At 48.2% G+C, this 20,463-nt stretch overlaps 1 protein-coding gene across 4 annotated transcripts in view; it reads right to left on the minus strand.

Annotated features, from left to right (window-relative positions):
* The window catches only part of RNF24 (ring finger protein 24), a 101,542-nt gene extending 81,587 nt beyond the window's left edge, over positions 1-19,955 (minus strand). For 3 of the 4 annotated variants that reach the window (XM_063633531.1, XM_055266292.2, XM_063633532.1), the window contains exon 1: positions 19,797-19,936. The gene's annotated coding sequence lies outside the window, so the exon portion shown is untranslated. Of the gene's footprint in view, positions 1-19,796 lie in introns of all 4 variants that reach the window. The other variant, XM_055266291.2, reaches the window with a different exon arrangement.
* Between the last annotated feature and the right edge of the window lie 508 nt (positions 19,956-20,463).

Genomic DNA, 20,463 nt, shown 5'->3' on the forward strand with positions numbered 1-20,463 from the left:
ACTATTATAAAAAAACAAATTATCCTTATTTCAGTCAAGTGGAGGGGGGTTAGCAGAGACAGGATAAGGAGGGGAACAGTATTCTTTGTAAGCTAACCAGCTCTAGATCAAAGGTTTAGCTCTCTAAAAATATTATTTTAAGCAAACAAGTCTAGAAAAGATCATCACTATTTTCCTTTGCATCTTATTAAGGAAATAAATTTAAAAATAATGTGTGTTTGCAGTGTTTCTTTACCATTTGTCTTTGATTCCAGATGCAGGACCTATCTCTAGGAACTCAGCGGCATTTACCCTGCCAGAGACACTAGTTTATGAAGAATTAATGGATTAAACATTCGGTTGCACTTATGGAATGGGGGGTAGGCCAAGGCAACCCTGGTAATCCCCTGACTTTTTATGCTAATCTAGTACTCTTTCCTCTCTGCTGCTTGATTCTAGTCTATAAAAGCCTTCAATATATCCCGACTGTTAAAACAAAATATAAATCCTCAATTCAATTAACTCAATTTCTTTTTTTTTTTTTATTAATTTTTTGTGCATACAAAAACAATAAACATTTTCTAAAAATACATACAAACAAAAAGATGCGTATCAAACATATTAGGAAGGTTGCACATGGGAAGTCGGGGAATAGAAATGGGGGTGGGAGTTAAAATAAATGAGAGAGGGACTTTATATGGATCAGTGATAATAACTCAATCCTCTATTTGACAAAGAAGAGGGAGAAGGAAGAGGAAGAAAAAGAAAGTGGGATAAAGGATTAGAAAGGGAGGAAAATAGAAAAAATTAGAGTATGACTCCAGGGTAGACCTGTTTTGTTGTCATTGAGTTGGTTGGTTGGTTTGTCTGTTGTATTCTTCATGTTTCGCCAAGTTGGCCAGACTGGTCTCGAACTCCTAGCCCGAAGTGATCAACCCGCCTCGCCCCCCAGAGTGCCGGGACCACAGGCGTCAGCCACCACGTCCAGCCCCCACATTGCTTCTGGCCTCCGTGGTAGACCTCCCAGACGGAGCGGCCAGGCAGAGGAGCTCCTCACTTCTACCCAGACACGGGGCGGCCGGGCAGAGGGGCTCCTCACTTCCCAGACGGGGCGGCCAGGTAGAGACGCTCCTCACTTCTTCCCAGACGATAGGTGGCCGGGCAGAGGCGCTCCTCACTTCCCAGACGATGGGCGGCCGGGCAGAGGCGCTCCTCACCTCCCAGACGATGGGTGGCCGGGCAGAGGCACTCCTCACTTCCCAGATGGGGCAGCCGGGCAGAGGCGCTCCTCACTTTCCAGACGATGGGTGGCCGGGCAGAGGCGCTCCTCACCTCCCAGACGATGGGTGGCCGGGCAGAGGCGCTCCTCACCTCCCAGACGATGGGTGGCTGGGCAGAGGCGCTCCTCACCTCCCAGACGATGGGTGGCCGGGCAGAGGCGCTCCTCACTTCTTCCCGATGGGGCGGCCGGGCAGAGGCGCTCCTCACTTCTTCCCGGACGGGGCGGCCGGGCAGAGGCGCTCCTCACTTCTTCTCGGACGGGGCGGCCGGGCAGAGGCGCTCCTCACTTCTTCCCGGATGGGGCGGCCGGGCAGAGGCGCTCCTCACTTCCCAGACGGGGCGGACGGGCAGAGGCGCTCCTCACTTCTTCCCGGACGGGGCGGCCGGGCAGAGGCGCTCCTCACTTCTTCCCGGACGGGGCGGCCGGGCAGAGGCGCTCCTCACTTCTTCCCGGACGGGGTGGCCGGGCAGAGGCGCTCCTCACTTCTTCCCGGACGGGGCGGCCGGGCAGAGGCGCTCCTCACTTCTTCCCGGACGCGGCGGCCGGGCAGAGGCGCTCCTCACTTCTTCCCGGACGGGGCGGCCGGGCAGAGGCGCTCCTCACTTCCTCCCGGACGGGGCGGCCGGGCAGAGGCGGTCCTCACCTCCCAGACGATGGGAGGCCGGGCAGAGGCGCTCCTCACTTCCCAGACGATGGGTGGCCGGGCAGAGGCGCTCCTCATTTCCCAGACGGGGCGGCCGGGCAGAGGCGCTCCTCACTTCCCAGACGGGGTGGCCGGGCAGAGGCGCTCCTCACTTCCAGACGATGGGTGGCCGGGCAGAGGCGCTCCTCACTTCCCAGACGATGGGTGGCCGGGCAGAGGCGCTCCTCACTTCCCAGACGGGGCGGCCGGGCAGAGGCGCTCCTCACTTCCCAGACGGTGGGTGGCCGGGCAGAGGCGCTCCTCACTTCCCAGACGGGGCAGCCGGGCAGAGGCGCTCCTCACTTCCCAGACGGTGGGTGGCCGGACAGAGGTGCTCCTCACTTCCCAGACGATGGGTGGCCGGGCAGAGGCGCTCCTCACTTCTTCCCGGATGGGGCGGCTGGGCAGAGGCGCTCCTCACTTCTTCCCGGATGGGGCGCCCGGGCAGAGGCGCTCCTCATTTCTTCCCGGACGGGGTGGCCGGGCAGAGGCGCTCCTCACTTCCCAGACGGGGCGGCCGGGCAGAGGCGCTCCTCACTTCTTCCCGGACGGGGCGGCCGGGCAGAGGCGCTCCTCACTTCTTCCCGGACGGGGCGCCCGGGCAGAGGCGCTCCTCACTTCTTCCCGAACAGGGCGGCCGGGCAGAGGCGCTCCTCACTTCTTCCCGGACGGGGTGGCCGGGCAGAGGCGCTGCTCACTTCCCAGACGGGGCGGCCGGGCAGAGGCACTCCTCACTTCCCAGACGGGGCGGCCGGACAGAGGCGCTCCTCACTTCCCAGACGGGGCGGCCGGGCAGAGGCGCTCCTCACTTCCCAGACGGTGGGTGGCCGGGCAGAGGCGCTCCTCACTTCCCAGACGGTGGGTGGCCGGGCAGAGGCGCTCCTCACTTCCCAGACGATGGGTGGCCGGGCAGAGGCGCTCCTCATTTCTTCCCGGACGGGGCGGCCGGGCAGAGGCGCTCCTCACTTCCCAGACGGGGCGGCCGGGCAGAGGTGCTCCTCACTTCTTCCCGGACGGGGCGGCCGGGCAGAGGCGCTCCTCACTTCTTCCCGGACGGGGCGGCCGGGCAGAGGCGCTCCTCACTTCCTCCCGGACGGGGCGGCCGGGCAGAGGCGGTCCTCACCTCCCAGACGATGGGAGGCCGGGCAGAGGCGCTCCTCACTTCCCAGACGATGGGTGGCCGGGCAGAGGCGCTCCTCATTTCCCAGACGGGGCGGCCGGGCAGAGGCGCTCCTCACTTCCCAGACGGGGTGGCCGGGCAGAGGCGCTCCTCACTTCCAGACGATGGGTGGCCGGGCAGAGGCGCTCCTCACTTCCCAGACGATGGGTGGCCGGGCAGAGGCGCTCCTCACTTCCCAGACGGGGCGGCCGGGCAGAGGCGCTCCTCACTTCCCAGACGGTGGGTGGCCGGGCAGAGGCGCTCCTCACTTCCCAGACGGGGCAGCCGGGCAGAGGCGCTCCTCACTTCCCAGACGGTGGGTGGCCGGACAGAGGTGCTCCTCACTTCCCAGACGATGGGTGGCCGGGCAGAGGCGCTCCTCACTTCTTCCCGGATGGGGCGGCTGGGCAGAGGCGCTCCTCACTTCTTCCCGGATGGGGCGCCCGGGCAGAGGCGCTCCTCATTTCTTCCCGGACGGGGTGGCCGGGCAGAGGCGCTCCTCACTTCCCAGACGGGGCGGCCGGGCAGAGGCGCTCCTCACTTCTTCCCGGACGGGGCGGCCGGGCAGAGGCGCTCCTCACTTCTTCCCGGACGGGGCGCCCGGGCAGAGGCGCTCCTCACTTCTTCCCGAACAGGGCGGCCGGGCAGAGGCGCTCCTCACTTCTTCCCGGACGGGGTGGCCGGGCAGAGGCGCTGCTCACTTCCCAGACGGGGCGGCCGGGCAGAGGCACTCCTCACTTCCCAGACGGGGCGGCCGGACAGAGGCGCTCCTCACTTCCCAGACGGGGCGGCCGGGCAGAGGCGCTCCTCACTTCCCAGACGGTGGGTGGCCGGGCAGAGGCGCTCCTCACTTCCCAGACGGTGGGTGGCCGGGCAGAGGCGCTCCTCACTTCCCAGACGATGGGTGGCCGGGCAGAGGCGCTCCTCATTTCTTCCCGGACGGGGCGGCCGGGCAGAGGCGCTCCTCACTTCCCAGACGGGGCGGCCGGGCAGAGGTGCTCCTCACTTCTTCCCGGACGGGGCGGCCGGGCAGAGGCGCTCCTCACTTCTTCCCGGACGGGGCGGCCGGGCAGAGGCGCTCCTCACTTCTTCCCGGACGGGGCGGCCGGGCAGAGGCGCTCCTCACTTCCTCCCGGACGGGGCGGCTGGGCAGAGGCGCTCCTCACTTCCCAGACGATGGGTGGCCGGGCAGAGGCGCTCCTCATTTCTTCCCGGACGGGGCGGCCGGGCAGAGGCGCTCCTCACTTCCCAGACGGGGCGGCCGGGCAGAGGTGCTCCTCACTTCTTCCCGGACGGGGCGGCCGGGCAGGGGCGCTCCTCACTTCCCAGACGATGGGTGGCCGGGCAGAGGCGCTCCTCACTTCCCAGATGGGGCGGCCGGGCAGAGGCGCTCCTCACTTCCCAGACGGGCTGGCCGGGCAGAGGCGCTCCTCACTTCCCAGACGGTGGGTGGCCGGGCAGAGGCGCTCCTCACTTCCCAGACGGTGGGCGGCCGGGCAGAGGCGCTCCTCACTTCCCAGACCGGGCGGCCGGGCAGAGGCGCTCCTCACTTCCCAGATGAGGCGGCCGGGCAGAGGCGCTCCTCACTTCCCAGACGGTGGGTGGCCGGGCAGAGGCGCTCCTCACTTCCCAGACGGTGTGTGGCCGGGCAGAGGCGCTCCTCACTTCCCAGACGGTGGGTGGCCGGGCAGAGGCGCTCCTCACTTCCCAGACGGGGCAGCCGGGCAGAGGCGCTCCTCACTTCCCAGACGGGGCGGCCAGGCAGAGGTGCTCCTCACCTCCCAGACGGGGCGGCCGGGCAGAGGCGCTCCCCACCTTCCAGATGGGGCGGCGGCCGGGCAGGGGCTGCAATCCCAGCACCCTGGCAGGCCAAGGCAGGCGGCCGGGGGGTAGAGGCTGCCGCGAGGCCAGACCACACCACCGCACTCCAGCCCGGGCAACACCGAGCACTGGGTGAGCGAGACTCCGTCTGTAGTCCCAGTACCTCGGGAGGCTGAGGGGGGCAGAGCACTCGGCGTCAGGAGCTGGCGACCAGCGTGGCCAAGATGGCGAACGCGTGCCTGCATCCAAAGGAGAAAAGGCAGGCAGCGGTGGCGCGCGCCGGCAGTCCCAGGCAGTCCGCGGCGCGGGCAGCAGCAAGCCGAGTAGATTGTAGCCTGCGCCAGAGAGGAGAAAAAGGAAAGAAAGAAAGAAAAGAAAGAAAAGAAAAGAAAAGAAAAGAAAAGAAAAGAAAAGAAAAGAAAAGAAAGAAAGAAAGAAAGAAAGAAAGAAAGAAAGAAAGAAAGAAAGAAAGAAAAGAAAGGAAAGAAAGAAAGAAAAGAAAGAAAGGAAGGAAGGAAGGAAGGAAGGAAGGCCTCAATTTCTTTTACTCTGATTAAAACACATTATCTTTTATGAAGGATATAATAGTATAAAATTACTCATCAGTCTCTCATACAAACTGCATTTCAGAGTAACCCCAAACAGCCCTACTTGATAAAGGAAAGGTCTTCTTTATGGAATTCCTGCGAGTAAACGTGGAAGAGGTAACAGAATAAGAAAATCAACATTTTGCCACCACAGAAGAAATAACTTACATTGACATGACCATCAGTGGAGTCTTTTAGCAACAATAGAAGTGGAGTAGCCAGACACTATGGGCAGTTGAATGTGATGCAATATTGCACACCTAGTAACTATTCTTGCCAAAAAACTTAAATTTGATTTTAATCGAGTCTCTAGAACTAATTTCCATTTATAGGAAACACACAGAACAGAGCAACAAACTGACACCATGATGAAGCAAGAAGACAAATCACAAATGTGAGAAATTCCACAGAATAACTGACCCAGTTCCTACAATGAGTCCATTACACAAAACAAAACAAAATGGGGAGGAGGAATTGCCCTAGACGTAAGAGACAAAATGACCAAATGTGATCTGGGGACTCTGAATCCCAGGGTGAACAAACCGTCTCTACAAAATATATTCCTGAGACAATCTGGCAAGCTGAACAAAGTCTAGCTATTAGATGAAACCAATAAGTAACTTGATTTTATTAGGTGTGAGGATGGCATTCTGGTTCTCTAAGACAATGTCCTTATTTTTTAGAGGTCCATATAGAAGTATGCCAGGGTGGCCGGGCGCAGTGGCTCACGCCTGTAATCCCAGCACTTTGGGAGGCCGAGGTGGGCGGATTCCTTGGGGTCAGGAGCTCGAGACCAGCCTGGGCCACATCGTGAAACCCCATCTCTACCAAAAATACAAAAATTAGCCAGGCGTGGTGGCTCATGCCTGTAATCCCAGCACTTTGGAGGCTGAGGTGGGTGGATCACGAGGTCAGGAGATCAAGATCGTCTTGGCCAACACAGTGAAACCCCATCTCTACTAAAAATATAAAAAAATTAGCCCGGCGTGGTGGTGGGCGCCTGTAGTCCCAGCTACTCTGGAGGCTGAGGCAGGAGAATGGCGTGAACCCAGGAGGCGGAGCTTGCAGTGAGCCAAGATGGTGCCACTGCACTCCAGCCTGGACAACAGAGCAAGACTCCATCTCAAAAACAAACAAAAAACAAAAAACAAAACAATACAAAACCTCAGCAAAGAAGGGCAAAAGATAAAAGGATAAATGAAACAAATGTGGCAAAATCTTGTTAATTGTTGAATCCCATTGATAGGCACAGGGGAGTACATTGTAGTAGTATCTACTTTTGGATGTGTTTACAATTTTCCATAATAAAAAAATTTAAAAGAAGAACCTCACTAGCAGAAAAGTCTGAAAAAAAAGTATTAAAATATTAATCTCAGGTAGAAAACAAAAGGATCAATGAAAAAAAAGTCATGGCAGTTGATTATTTAGAAACAGAATAAGTTATATGGAAAATATCATTTTTTCCTCATATATGACCAGACAGCTATATAATATAAATATTGTTTCCTGAAGTAGGTTATTTCACTGGAAATCAACAGTAGATAAAATACAGTTTTTATATAATACATTTAAAAAAAAACTTTAGGAATGCAGCTGTCCATTTACTCCCCTTAGAACTGTGTCATGCTTTTATATAATTCTGGAGTTCTAAATGGATGGTGGTAGTGAATTGAAATAGAGAAAATGAAGACACAGAAAACAGAAGTCACGGCTGCATTCCGAACTGAATGCTGTGAATTTTTCTTTTTCTTTTCTTTTTTTTTTGAGACAGTCTCTGCACCCAAGCTGGGGTGCAGTGGTGTGATCTCAGCTCACTGCAACCTCTGCTGCCAGGGTTCAAGTGATTCTCCTGCCTCAGCCTCCTGAGTAGCTGTGATTACAGGCGCCTGCCACGGCACCCGGCTAATTTTTTTGTATTTTTGTAGAGACGGGGTTTCACCATCTGGGACAGGCTGGTCTTGAACTCCTGATCTCGTGATCTACCCACCTAGGCCTCCCAAAGTGCTGCGATTACAGGCGTGAGCCACCACGCCCGGCCCAGAATTTTTCTTTTTGTGTAATCATTTTCTAAGAATCCAGGGCCTCCTTCACATCCCTTCTGAAATAGTATTTTAACTTTTAATATGCAACATTTACAATATATTCCACACACAACGCTGACTAAGTTTCTCTGGAGGTCAATTTTCAAATTATCTTCCAAGCAATTCAAAGTAAACAGAACAGAAAATCAATAGTTTTCCAGAAACATCTTCAAAGCATAAAACATTTCATTTCTAATACAGCAGTAGTTCTTAACCTTTTCTTAGGGTTATGGAACCCTCTGAAAATCTATTTTGAAAGAAGATCTACATATTTCTTTCAAAGGGTTTTATCATTGTTTAGAAGGCCCCTGTTAGAAACTCCTTTTTTTTTTTTTTTTTTGAGACAGAGTCTCACTCTATCGTCCAGGATGGAGTGCAATGGCGCGATCTCGGCTCACTGCAACCTCTGCCTCCTGAGTTCAAGAGATTCTCCTGACTCAGCCTCCCAAGTAGCTGGGATTACAGGCATGTGCCACCACACCTGGCTAATTTTTGTATTTTTAGTAGAGTCAGGGTTTCACCATGTTGGACAGGCTGGTCTCGAACTCCTGACCTCAAGTGATCTGCCCCACCTCGGCCTTCCAAAGTGTTGGGATTACAGGCGTGAGCCACCACACCTGGCCAGAAACTCTTATAATATAGCATTCTTATGGATAAGCAACTCTAAACCAAGTACAAATTCATCAGCTCAACACTAAAGGCCTCCCATGAATTGGCCCATACTTTTCATCCTCATTCCCCACTATTTCTCTAAATACCAGACTTTAGTCAAATGCATTAGTTATGGTTCCCTGAAGATGACTCCCTATCTTTTTTTCTTGATACTTCCACTATCTGCACATCCCAGGCTATCCCCAACTATCTCATAAAATTCTGTCCATCCTTCATAAAGTACCTCAAGCAATACAACCTCCATGAAACCTGCCTTGATCCCATAAACCTTCCCCTGAACTTGAATCTTCTGTCTTTCTATACTTCCAATATTTTTCCACACTTTGTATCATGGTCTGCTGAACACTTGTCTAATTTCGGATTCTGTGTGAGACAGTAGTCAAAGTAAAAATTATTACCAAGGAAAAATCTTACTCTCTTGAGTGGATTGAATGGTGGCCCTCAAAAAGATATGTCCATTTCTTAACACAAGGAATCGGTGAATGTGACTTTATTTGAACTGACTTTATTTAAGAAAAAAAAAAGGGTCTTTGCAGATATAATTTAAGGATCTGGAGATGAGAGCATTTTGGATTATTTGAATGGATTCTAGATCCAATGGCAAGTGTCTTTATAAGAGAGAAAGAGAAGACCATGTGAAGACAGAAGCAGAGACTGGAATGTGTGGAATCACCAAAACCTGGGGAAGGCAAGGAAGGATTCCCCTCTAGAGTCTTTGGAGGGAGCACAGCAACCCTGCTGTCACCTTGATTTTGGACTTCTACCTCCAGAACTGTGAAAGAACAACTTTCTGTTGTTTTAAGCCACTAAGTTTATAGTAATTGTGTTACAGGAATGTTAGGAAACTAATAAACCCCCTTTGCTCCATCTGATTCTGACAAGTCATTTTTATTTACTGCAGTAGTTCTGCAGGAGCATCAGAAGAGATTTAAAAAATATAGATTCCCCCCCAACCCCTCGGCCAAATCTCTTCTTATTCTCCAGCTTTTCTCTGCAAAGATCTCTGCACTTCCATTATCAATAGCCCTCCAGAGGTGCCAGTACAGGATAACATCTGAATAGTAAAGAGACTGTATTCTTGTGAAAAGTTGGTAACATCCACTGTGACAGGTGGTGGGCTCTAGAGGATGAAGGCCTAGGTTCAAAACTGGACCCTGAACTTGTAAACCTGAACAGGTTACTTCTTTGACCTTTAGTTTGTCATCCATAAACAACTCTTTGAGGATTGCTGTAAGCAGTAAATAGGCAATATATTTAAAGCTACTGGCATAAAAGCTTTTTAGTATAGGTTAACCAATATGAAAGATGATTTTCTGAGTATAATATTGCCCCTGGCTATTGATACACTGTTCTGTGATTTAAGAAAAAAAAATCTTACTACCCCGAAAATTCTATCTGCCCTGTTTACAGAGATAATCGAAAAGTTTGTGTAAAAGCCTTTATTTAATTATAGCCATGCATGAGATTTCCAACACATTTCTGAAGAAGTTTTGCAACTTGTTTCATGCTAAAGAAAATGAATGAAAGCCTACACCTTCGATTTCCCTTCCCACCCATTTCCCACAAACTACATTAACTCATAATTTGACGTTTCATTATCTGTCAACTTTTTTCATTCAGTCCAAGATAAAGAGACTATTTAGATATAATATCTAGGTTCTATTTCAAATTTATATCACTGAGCATAATTTCACATGCTCAGATTTGGGAAGGAACAATAAACAGATACAGGTAGCTATAATTTTTTTTGGTTTGCCGAGATGAACTTAATAAACTTAACAGATACTGCAGCACCATTCAATCTCCAAATTTGAAAAAAAAATTAAGGCAACATAAAGCATACCGATGGACAGCAGTGAAGCTATTAATTTTGAGAATTCAATAAACACTGTCATCAAATGAACTGAATGCTCATTATTCTTACAGTATGATATTTGCACTTCTTTTGCTGTCAATTAAACAATTATGATATTAAATTTGCTAAAGGAAGTGAAGAACTGTATCTGATACAAGCACCTGTCTAATCGGGAAAACATAAGTATCATCAAAATGAGAGACAAGCTAAGACTACATACATAATTAACCTTCTATAGAATCTATGGTTTATGGCTAGGCGTGGTGGCTCAAGTTTGTAATCCCCGCACTCTAGGGGCTGAGGCAGGTAGATCACTTGAGATCAAGACCAGCCTGGCCAACATGGTGAAACCCTGTCTCTACTAAAAACACAAAAATTAGCTGAGTGTGGTGGCGCATGCCTGTAATCCTAGCTACTTGGGAGGCTGAGGCAGAAGAATCGCTTGAACCCAGGAGGCAGAGGTTGCAGTGAGCAGAAAGAGCACCACTGCACTCCAGCCTGGGTGACAGAGCAAGACTCCGTCTCAAAAAAAAAAAAAAAGTCTATGGTTTACACAGGAGCAAACTTTACAACAAGTTGGAAAAATTTTCCTAATTCAAATGATCAAAACTTTAGAAGATGACAACAAAAGGAACAGGCAAACCTCACTTTAAGAAAAGTCGACAAATAAAAACAGGAACTTTGAAAGCAGGTAACCTGGAAGTTACTTACAATATAAAAACATTCACTACAGTTCATTGCAACTTTAATACACCCAACAACAGTGAATCCATAAAAATTCAAATTACAAGGCCGGGCGCGGTGGCTCACGCTTGTAATCCCAGCACTTTGGGAGGCCGAGGCAGGTGGATCACGAGGTCAGGAGATAGAGACCACGGTGAAACCCCTTCTCTACTAAAAATACAAAAAATTAGCTGGGGTGGTGGCGGGCGCCTGTAGTCCCAGCTACTCGGAGAGGCTGAGGCAGGAGAATGGCGTGAACCCGGGAGGCGGAGCTTGCAGTGAGCCGAGATCACACCACTGCACTCCAGCCTGGGTGACAGAGCGAGACTCCATCTCAAAAAAAAAAAAAAAAAAAAAAAAAAAAATTCAAATTACATTAAATTTCCAGAGCAAATTTGTAACATGAGGTTCACTTGTAACATTATCTAAAAAGCAGTTTCCTTTCCCTTGCCATTGCAGGCTTCCTCCAGCTCCCTGGGGTACTATGGAAGGCTAGTGCAACTCTCTGGTATCAGACTATCCTTAGGGCACATGGAGGGCCCAGGCCAGCTTTCCCAAGAGTGGCCAGCCAAAAGCAAGGCCACTGGCCAGCTATTCCTGGGCCAGCTGGCATGGAACAAAGTGTCTGGTTCCTACCTCCAAAGCACAGGAGGCTCTGCCAGTTGGCTTTCAAAGGACTGCACTAGTTGGAATGCTCACAGTTCCTTTCAAACCATCTGGCATTCTTTTAGAACCCTCAATTTACCCAACACTACATTCTGAGATATGAATTGCTCAGATGACTGAAGGAGTCCCCACTACCTACCTAGATAAGAAAAGAAAGAGGCAGAGCAAATGCTAAGTCAATTACTTCAAGAAACAGTTTCTACAACTAAAAATTGCTCTCAATTTTAGCTTGTATATTTTGTATTTTAAAATCTAAAATATTCCCATGATTATTAAGCAAACTTTCAAAATAAAAACCAAGACAAGTAATAAGAGAATAAGCTAAAACAGACTATTTAACATGCAGAAAATTTGTAGGAATCCCTTAGGGTTAGAAGTACCTGACTCTCCCTAGTCTGAATTTCTACAGAGCCTGTCTGTATTTTTTATGTGGTCCTCAGAATATACTTTGTACTGCTATATATATTTACCCTCCCAGCTAGCTAGTAGGTGAAAAGAACATTGTCTTATAGCTGCTTCAAAAGAAAAAAAAAATCTGTTGATGATATATCGGGTGTTTTTAAAGCTCCATTTCCAGAAATAAGAAAACTTAATGTGGAATAACATGAAGAAAGAACCTCACCTCTGAGAAAACCAAATAAACAAAGAACAGGACTTGGCTTGAAACAAAAATATTTTATCAAGTGATCAAAATGATTTATTGGCTGGGCATGGTGGCTCCTGCCTGTAATCCTAGCACTTTGGGAGGTGCTGGTAGGGTCACTTGAGCCCAGGAGTTTGAGACCAGCCTGGACAACATAGTGAGACCCTGCCTCTACAAAAAAAAAAAAAAAAATTAGTCTGGCATGCTGGTGTGTGCCTGTGGTCGCAGCTACTTGGGAGGTTGAGGTGGGAGGATTGCTTGAGCCCTGGAGGTTAAGGCTGCAGTGAGTTGGAAATCACACCACTGCACTCCAGCCTGGGCGACAGAACGAGACTCTCTCTCTTAAAAACAAACACACACACATCCCCCACACAAAACCAAGAACGGCTGAATCATCATACTGATAGCCCATATACCCTAGAAGATACAGTATTTTGAACAAAAATATTACAGAGACCAAGTCAGAGTCAAATATTATAAACTGGAGAAGGCTATAATAATTACTATTATTTTTCATTGAGTTTACTCCCAAGACAAATACTGAGTTTAGCATTTTACATATTATCTCATTTGGAACACAAAACAAACACATGAGGTAGGAACTATTATTAACCACATTACAAATGAAGAAAGAGAGAGGTTAGGAAACCTGCTGGAGGTCACATAGCAAAAAGTGAAAGAACTGGAATTCAACTCCAAGCAGTCTGATGCCAGAGTCCAGGTGCAAGACTGCATATATATATATATATATATTTTTTTTTTTTTTTTTTTTTTTTTGAGACAGAGTCTTGCTCTGTCGCCCAGGCTGGAGTGCAATGGCACAATCTTGGCTCCCTGCAACCTCTGCCTCCCGGGTTCAAGCAATTCTCTGTCTCAGCCTCCCGAGTAACTGGGATTACAGGCACCCGCCACCACACCCGGCTAATTTTTTGTATTTTTAGTAAGATGGAGTTTCACCATCTTGGCCAGGCTGGTCTTGAACTCCTGGCCTCATGATCCACCCGCCTCGGCCTCCCAAAGTGCTGGGATTACAGGCATGAGCCACCATGCCCGGCCCAAGACTGCCAATATTAAGTCATACTTGTGAAAGAATGAAATGTAACATAGGGTAAAATTTGATCATTAATATACTCTTCATAATTGTTTCAACTTTTAAGTGTAGCAAAAAATGGTGAGTAATTAAAAAACATGGATTCTCTTGTTAGAAATTTTTAAAAATCAAAAGCTATTTTACCAGGTCAGTTGTGCTTCTTTTGCTCATGTATTGAGTAGATACTTGGGCCACCTGCTGTCCTAGGGGACAGAGTGGTAAACAGGACAGATGAGGTCCTTGCGTTCCTGGAGCTCACCTTCTATTAGGGGTAAGTCACACAAAAATTATTAAACAACAGAATTTCAGAGGGTGGTATGCACTATAGAGGAGGTAGGGAAGACGCGTAAACTTCTCTTTTGAGAGACTTAACCATGTAGGTAAATAGAAAGAGATAGAGGAGGGTCAGGGAAAAGTTGTTTGCTGAAGCTTATTCTGATTTTAAAGATGGGCAACATCACAGCATGTGTGTATGCTGACATGGATAGCCCCCTGGAGAGTTGCTGATGATGCAAGAGAGAGGGCAAAAATGCAAAAGCTGTGAGATATGAGGGGGCATGAGGTATAGAAGATGAGAGGAAGAACACAGTAGAGAGGGGAGCTTGCCTCCGATAGGAGACAGAAAACATGGGTCTAAGGAAGGCAGATTTCTAGATTTGGTTGCGGGGAAGATGAGTGGTTTCTGTCTGATATCTCCTAAACCTTCAATGAATTATGAGGTCAGCTTATCTGAGTAGGACGGGTGGGTTGCTGATGAGTTTAAAGAGTGGAGAGAAGTTATGAAATAGTGATAGGCAAAAAGATCTTATTAGGAATCAATGGTAGCTTTGCCGGGCAGTGCTGAGTGTCTACTCCAGATTTTTGGTCATGAATCTGAAGTTCTCTTGTAATATCCAGCCCCTTGGGTGGTGTCATGGAAAAGCCAAATGAATGATAAAGCAGCTATAAATAGAAAAAAAAGGATTTTTAATTTTAAAATTTTTAAAGAGTAAACAAAGGATGTTTTAAAAATATGTATCCAAATTAGCCAGGCATGGTGGCAGGCACCTGTAATCCCAGCAACTGGGGAGGCTGAGGCAGAAGAATCACTTGAACCTAGGAGGCAGAGGTCGGAGTAAGCTGAGATCATGCCACTGCACTCCAGCCTGGGTGAAAGAGTGAGACTCTGTCTCAAAAAAACAAACAAACAAAAAAGGCCAGACACGGTGGCTCACGCCTGTAATCCCAGCACTTTGGGAGGCTGAGGTAGGCGGATCACGAGGTCAGGATTTCAAGACCAGCCAGACCAACATAGTGAAACCCCCGTCTCTACCAGAAATACAAAAATTAGCTGGACATGGTGGCGCATGCCTGTAGTCCCAGCTACTCGGGAGGCTGAGGCAGGAGAATCCCTTGAACCTGGGAGGCAGAGGTTGTGGTGAGCCGAGATTGTGCCACTGTACTCCAGTCTAGGTGACAGAGTGAGACTCCATCTCAAAATAATAATAATAATAATAATAATCATATGTATCCATGAGATAAACACAAACATACTGACAATGTTCTGTGAAGCTGTGATTTATGCAGCTCCTCTTGCTTCCATCTTCTCATCACAGAAATTCTTGCAAACAATATATTTGTCACATTTAATAATGACATATTTAATCATGAAGCTCAAGATAGTTTCTTTTTGGTCATTTCTTTTTTTGTCATTTCCTAAGGTGGATTTTTAAAAAATGCACCTGACAGCCGTCATGTTGCTTCATTTCACTGCTTAAAAGAAACTCTCTCTGATGTCAATTAATATTTTCATTGATGATTTCATTTAAAAGTAAAAAAACTTAATCCCCTCTCTCAATGAACACATACACATCTACAGTGCTTAATCTCAATGCCTGAACAGTGGTCACAAAGAAAATGGGAAGGGAGATGCTGGCCTGATGGTGCTGGGCACCTAGCAGTGCCAGGTGCATGCTCTTGATCTTGCAGCTGTGCTCTTAAAACACAATGCTCAAGATCCAAAACGTTCAGGGGAGAATTCCTGTCTGCACAGGTTCAAGAGGAGGAAACAAAGACCCCACTGCTTGATGGAGGCACAAAGAACAACACAAAGAATAGCATATTGGGTGAGATAGGGGGAGTGTGCACACACATATATGTACAGCCATTTTTGGAAAATACAATCTACCCCACAAGCAAAAGTAAAAAAAATATCTATTCCAAGGTACATCATGAAATGTCAGGAACGCCAGGGATAAACTGAAGATCGTAAAATCTTCCAGAGTGGGAAGAAAAAGGGAATGAGGATTAAAATGACATTGGACTTCTCGGTAGTGACACTGGAAGCTAATGGAACAATGTCTTCAAAACAGTGACATTAATTTTCAATCCAGATTTTAACACCAAGCTATAGAGTGAAGGTAAAATGAAGGCATTTCCAGACATGTAACTTCTGAATTCAGGAAGGAATTTCAGATTTTGTATGACCCTTTCTCAGGACGCTACTCAAGAATAAGGAAGACACAGGGTCCAGGAAATAGAAGACCTAACACAGGAGGAAGGCAAAGGGAATTCCCAAGATGATGACAAAGGGAAGTCCCAGGATGATGGCTATGCAGTAGTCCAGGGAACAAACAATTCTAGACTGCAGTAGGAGAGAGGGGGCTCCAGCAGGACCATCTCCTGGGGAAAAGATATGAAAGTGAGTGGTTACCTGAGAATATTCAAAGATAATCAGTTTTGTCATAGAGTTTGAATGAATTAGTGACTGATACAAAGAAAACTCAGCAAATGAAAACCAACCAAACAAAAGAGGCAATTATTTAATTCAAGAGCAACACAAGTTGTTCAAGAAGAAAACACAGTAATAGTACCCTATGTGGCTCATCTGTGAATAACAGGTACACTGTCAGTCATATAAATACTGAATACCGACCTAACTGTCAAGTATGAGTGGGAAATGGAAGGATAGTTATGTGAGACAGTTAAGTCTTCAACTTCCAAAATAGAAGTCCACAGATAATATCCAAAAGTGAAGAGCTACGAAATAGCAGTATAAACATTAAAAATGAAATAAGTATAAAGGTAAATACTAAAAGAAACCAGTAAGAGTTGAGAGTGGTTGAACTATATAATATATAAGACTGCTGATTTTGATTTTTTCTCAGTCTAAACATGGCAATTTCATATGATTCAAGCTAACACATTGTAATAACATTTTACTGATCTTAGAATAAACTCCCATTTAAAACAATAAACAATTATTGGCCGGGCACAGTGGCTCACACCTATAATCACAGCACTTTGGGAGGCTAAGGCAGGCAGATGGCTTGAGGCCAGGAGCTCAAGACCAGTCTGGCCAACATGGCAAAACTCTGTCTCTACTAAAAATACAAAAAAAATTAGCCAGGCGTGGTGGCCAGTGCCTGTATTCGCAGCTACTCGGGAAGCTGAGGCACGAGAATCAGTTGAACCTGGGAGACGGAGGCTGCGGTGAGCCGAGATCATGCCACTGCACTCCAGGGTGAGACTCCATCTCAAAAAAAAAAAAAAAAAAACCCAAAAAACAAAAAAGCAATTATTGATAGAGAATGCTCAATGGAAAAATAAGTTACTTTTTATTATGAGACATTATTGGGAGGATAATAGATCCTAGTTAACAAAGTGTTACCATATATGCTCTTACCATCACTAACATAATATTACTATTCTAATGAATAAATATTTACTATTAAAACAGCACTTAACATTATTTTATCTATTTTAATGATCTAAAAGTTAGTTTAGAATTTTTCTTCAATCATCATACTACAGAATGCTAAACTATGGGCTGGCAAATACTTTGATTAACAGAATGCTGAATAACAAGGCCAGGCTGTGTTTAGGTTCCTTTGTTGATATTAAAAATAGCTAAGTCACTCTTGCAAAATTAAACTTCCATGAAATTGCGATACTGTGCAAGCCTATTTCAGTGATAATTCCGGTTATGCTACTCTGTTTATCTAAGACTTCCCCTTATGGTTTGTTTTAAGGAGACTCCTAAAAGATGTCTTATGCAGTCAAGACAGGCAGTTTATAAATGTATTGGGTTACTTCAACATTAGTGACTTTAGTTAATAAAGCTCTTGTTTGTTTTTTCTGCTTCATTTTTCCTTCATAAAAGCTCTTGTTTTAAATTAACTTATCTGAATTAAATTAATTGATATTAAGATTTTATTTAAATCATGCATTAAAACCAAAATGTCCCCAATTGAAAAATCAACTTTCATTAATTTTTTTTACTCTTACAAAAAAGAATTTGAACGTGGTAAGAATTTTACTAAGAATAATGTATCCTGAACTGACCATGGAAAATTTCCCCTCCAAATTAAAAGCAAATGTTTTAAACAGAGGGAATATACATAAACAGATGCTGTGGAAGACTGCTTAGTTTACATTTCATTTTTCCACTGAAAACTACTAGGAATTAAAATATATGTGATTTTTAAAAATATTAAAGAGAATCTTAAAGAAAACAGAACTCATACAATTATTCTTGTCATCCAATATAAGCGCCTCTTAATTTTTTAAAACCGCTATTTTGAATCCAAAGATCATAATAAAAATATCTTTTTTTTTTCTTTTTTTTCAGATGGAGTTTCGCTCTCGTTGCCCAGGCTGGAATGCAATGGCGCGATATAGGCTCACTGCAACCTCCGCCTCCGGGGGTTCAAGCGATTCTCCTGCCTCAGCCTCCTGAGCAGCTGGAATTACAGGCGCTCGCCACCATGCCCGGCTAATTTTTTGTATTTTCTTAGTAGAGACAGGGTTTCACCATGTTGGCCAGGCTGGTCTCAAACTTCTGACCTCTGGTGATCCACCCACCTCGGCCCCCCGAAGTGCTGGGATTACAGGTGTGAGCCACCGCACCCAGCCCATAATAAAAATATCTTGGAGGTGTGTTTCTTGTAAATGAGTGGCTAATTTCCTAACACCCTGTAAAAGTATATGGTAAAAAAGAAACTGAAAATCATCATGCAACCAGAGTTAACAACTATCTTGCAAAATTCATATAATTTGTTTTAAAACCAAAATAGCAAGGAAGAGCTGGTGCTATCCCACTAGCCTCTTTTTAATTGGTCCACATCAACTGCAACTCTTCATAACTTTACCAACACAACAAAGTCAGGCAGGCAGTCTGACAGAGTCAACATTTGTGGGAACCTACAGAGCTTCCTTCTCTCTCTGGGGATGAGGACAATGAAAAAAGGTGTTCTGTTTTCCAGTAGTCCTGTAAGAGGAGCCATTGAGCTGGGCTGTACAACCAGACAACAGAACACAGGAAAATTCACATCAAAGCAAGGGCGCATGCCAGGGTAATACGCAATAAAACCCTCTGCCAAAGCATTAAGGGAAAAAAAAAAGCAAGGAGGCAGACAGAACCTGCTGGACCACCTTCTTATTAACACAGGGAGGCAGAAAGAAACAAAATCTGCCTGTATTCAGGAGCGGAGAAAACTGTGTCCTAGCTATATTGGAGTATTCCTATAGACATGTTTATGAGCATTCGGACAAATTATCAATGAACTAAACCCAGAAAGCAGTGTCCTATACGTTGGAGTATTCCTATGTAGACAGACATGAGAATCTTACCATTAAGCCCCAAAAGGCGAAGTATTCTAGAAATACAGATATATGAGAATTTAGATGCACATTTCCAATGCATAAAATCCGCTGGTTTTACAGTGAGAAAAAACTGTTTGAAATAACATCAGGTAAAGAATTGGGTAAAGGTGTGATGCAGTTATATCCCCTCCCCTTTTCCTCATACCCTTTTTCACAATCTCTGATTCTCTGATTTCATAGATGTCCCTTTCACTTGAATGCGCGCGCACACACACATACACACACACACACACACACACACACACACCCCTCATTAGGTCTCCAGAAACAAAGGAGGGTCCTTAATTCTCCGGCCTGTGGAACCACACACGCCCCCTGCCCACAGATGGTGACTTTCATTAATGAGTAAGCCGAGAGAAGAGGTCTCCACTCCGACCACTGCCATACACACTGTGACAACGGGGCACGAGACAAGCGCCACAAAGAAAGGGGAGGAGTGGACGGGGACCAGGAAAACACTGCCACGCCGCACCCCCCAAGGCGCGCGCCCACAGCCAACGCGGGGGCAGCGTCCTCGCCATCCTCCTCCTCGCCTCCCAGCTCATCCCAGCCTCCTCCCACGCCCGGGGACCCGATGCCAGGGCTTGGACGAGCAGGACGTGCGGAGGCCCGCGCACCTTCCCTCCGTGACCTCCAGGTGACAGCCCCGCTCCGCCCTTTGTGCGGGACTCACCCTCCAGTCCCGGGGCCGCGCCGGACCCTCCTCCGTGTCCCTCCTCAGCCTGGAGACACCGCCTCACCCCTGCACACCGCGCCCGGCCCGCCGAGGCGCCCCGAGAGTGTGTGTGTGTGTGTGGGAGGCCGGCGCGGGCCCGCGGTCTCCTCAGCATCCCGAACCCGGACCGGCTCGGTCCCCCAAACCCCAGCCCAGGGGCGGCGGCCGCGGCGCCCCCGCCCTCGCTCGCTCACTTACTCGGGCGTGCCGGCGGCAGCGGGAGACCAGCGGGACCGTCAGCGCCCTGTGGCGGGCGGCAGGCTGCGGGCGGCGAGCGTCTGTCCGGACAGAGCGCGGCGGAGGTGGCGGCGGCTGACTACGCGCGGCGGCCCCTCGCGAGGGGCGGGCCCGGCGGGGGAAGGGCGGGCGCCGCGCCTCTCATTCATGCCGCGGGGGCGGGGTGAGGGACCCGGATGCCCGGGCAGTCCCCACCCACCTCGCGGAGGGCTCGGCGGCTTCAAAGTCTGCAGTGCGCAGGCGCGGCGCTCACTGGCCAGGCCTGGTGCCGCCCTGCCCGCTGACTGTTCAGGTTAGAACTACGCCAGACAGGCCGGGCGCGGTGGCTCACGCCTGTAATCCCAGCACTTTGGGAGGCTGAGGCGGGCAGATCACGAGGTCAGGAGATCGAGGCCATCCTGGCTAACACGATGAAACCCCGCCTCTACTAAAAATGCAAAAAATTATATTAGCCGGGTGTGGTGGCAGGCGCCTGTAGTCCCAGCTACTTGGGAGGCTGAGGCAGGAGAATGGCGTGAACCCGGGAGGCAGAGCTTGCAGTAAGCCGAGATCGTGCCACTGCACTCCAGCCTGGGCGACAGAGCGAGACTCTGTCTCAAAAAAAAAAAAAAAAAAGAACTGCACTCCA

Source organism: Symphalangus syndactylus, chromosome 24 (genome assembly GCF_028878055.3).
Source record: "Symphalangus syndactylus isolate Jambi chromosome 24, NHGRI_mSymSyn1-v2.1_pri, whole genome shotgun sequence".
NCBI lineage: Eukaryota > Metazoa > Chordata > Mammalia > Primates > Hylobatidae > Symphalangus > Symphalangus syndactylus.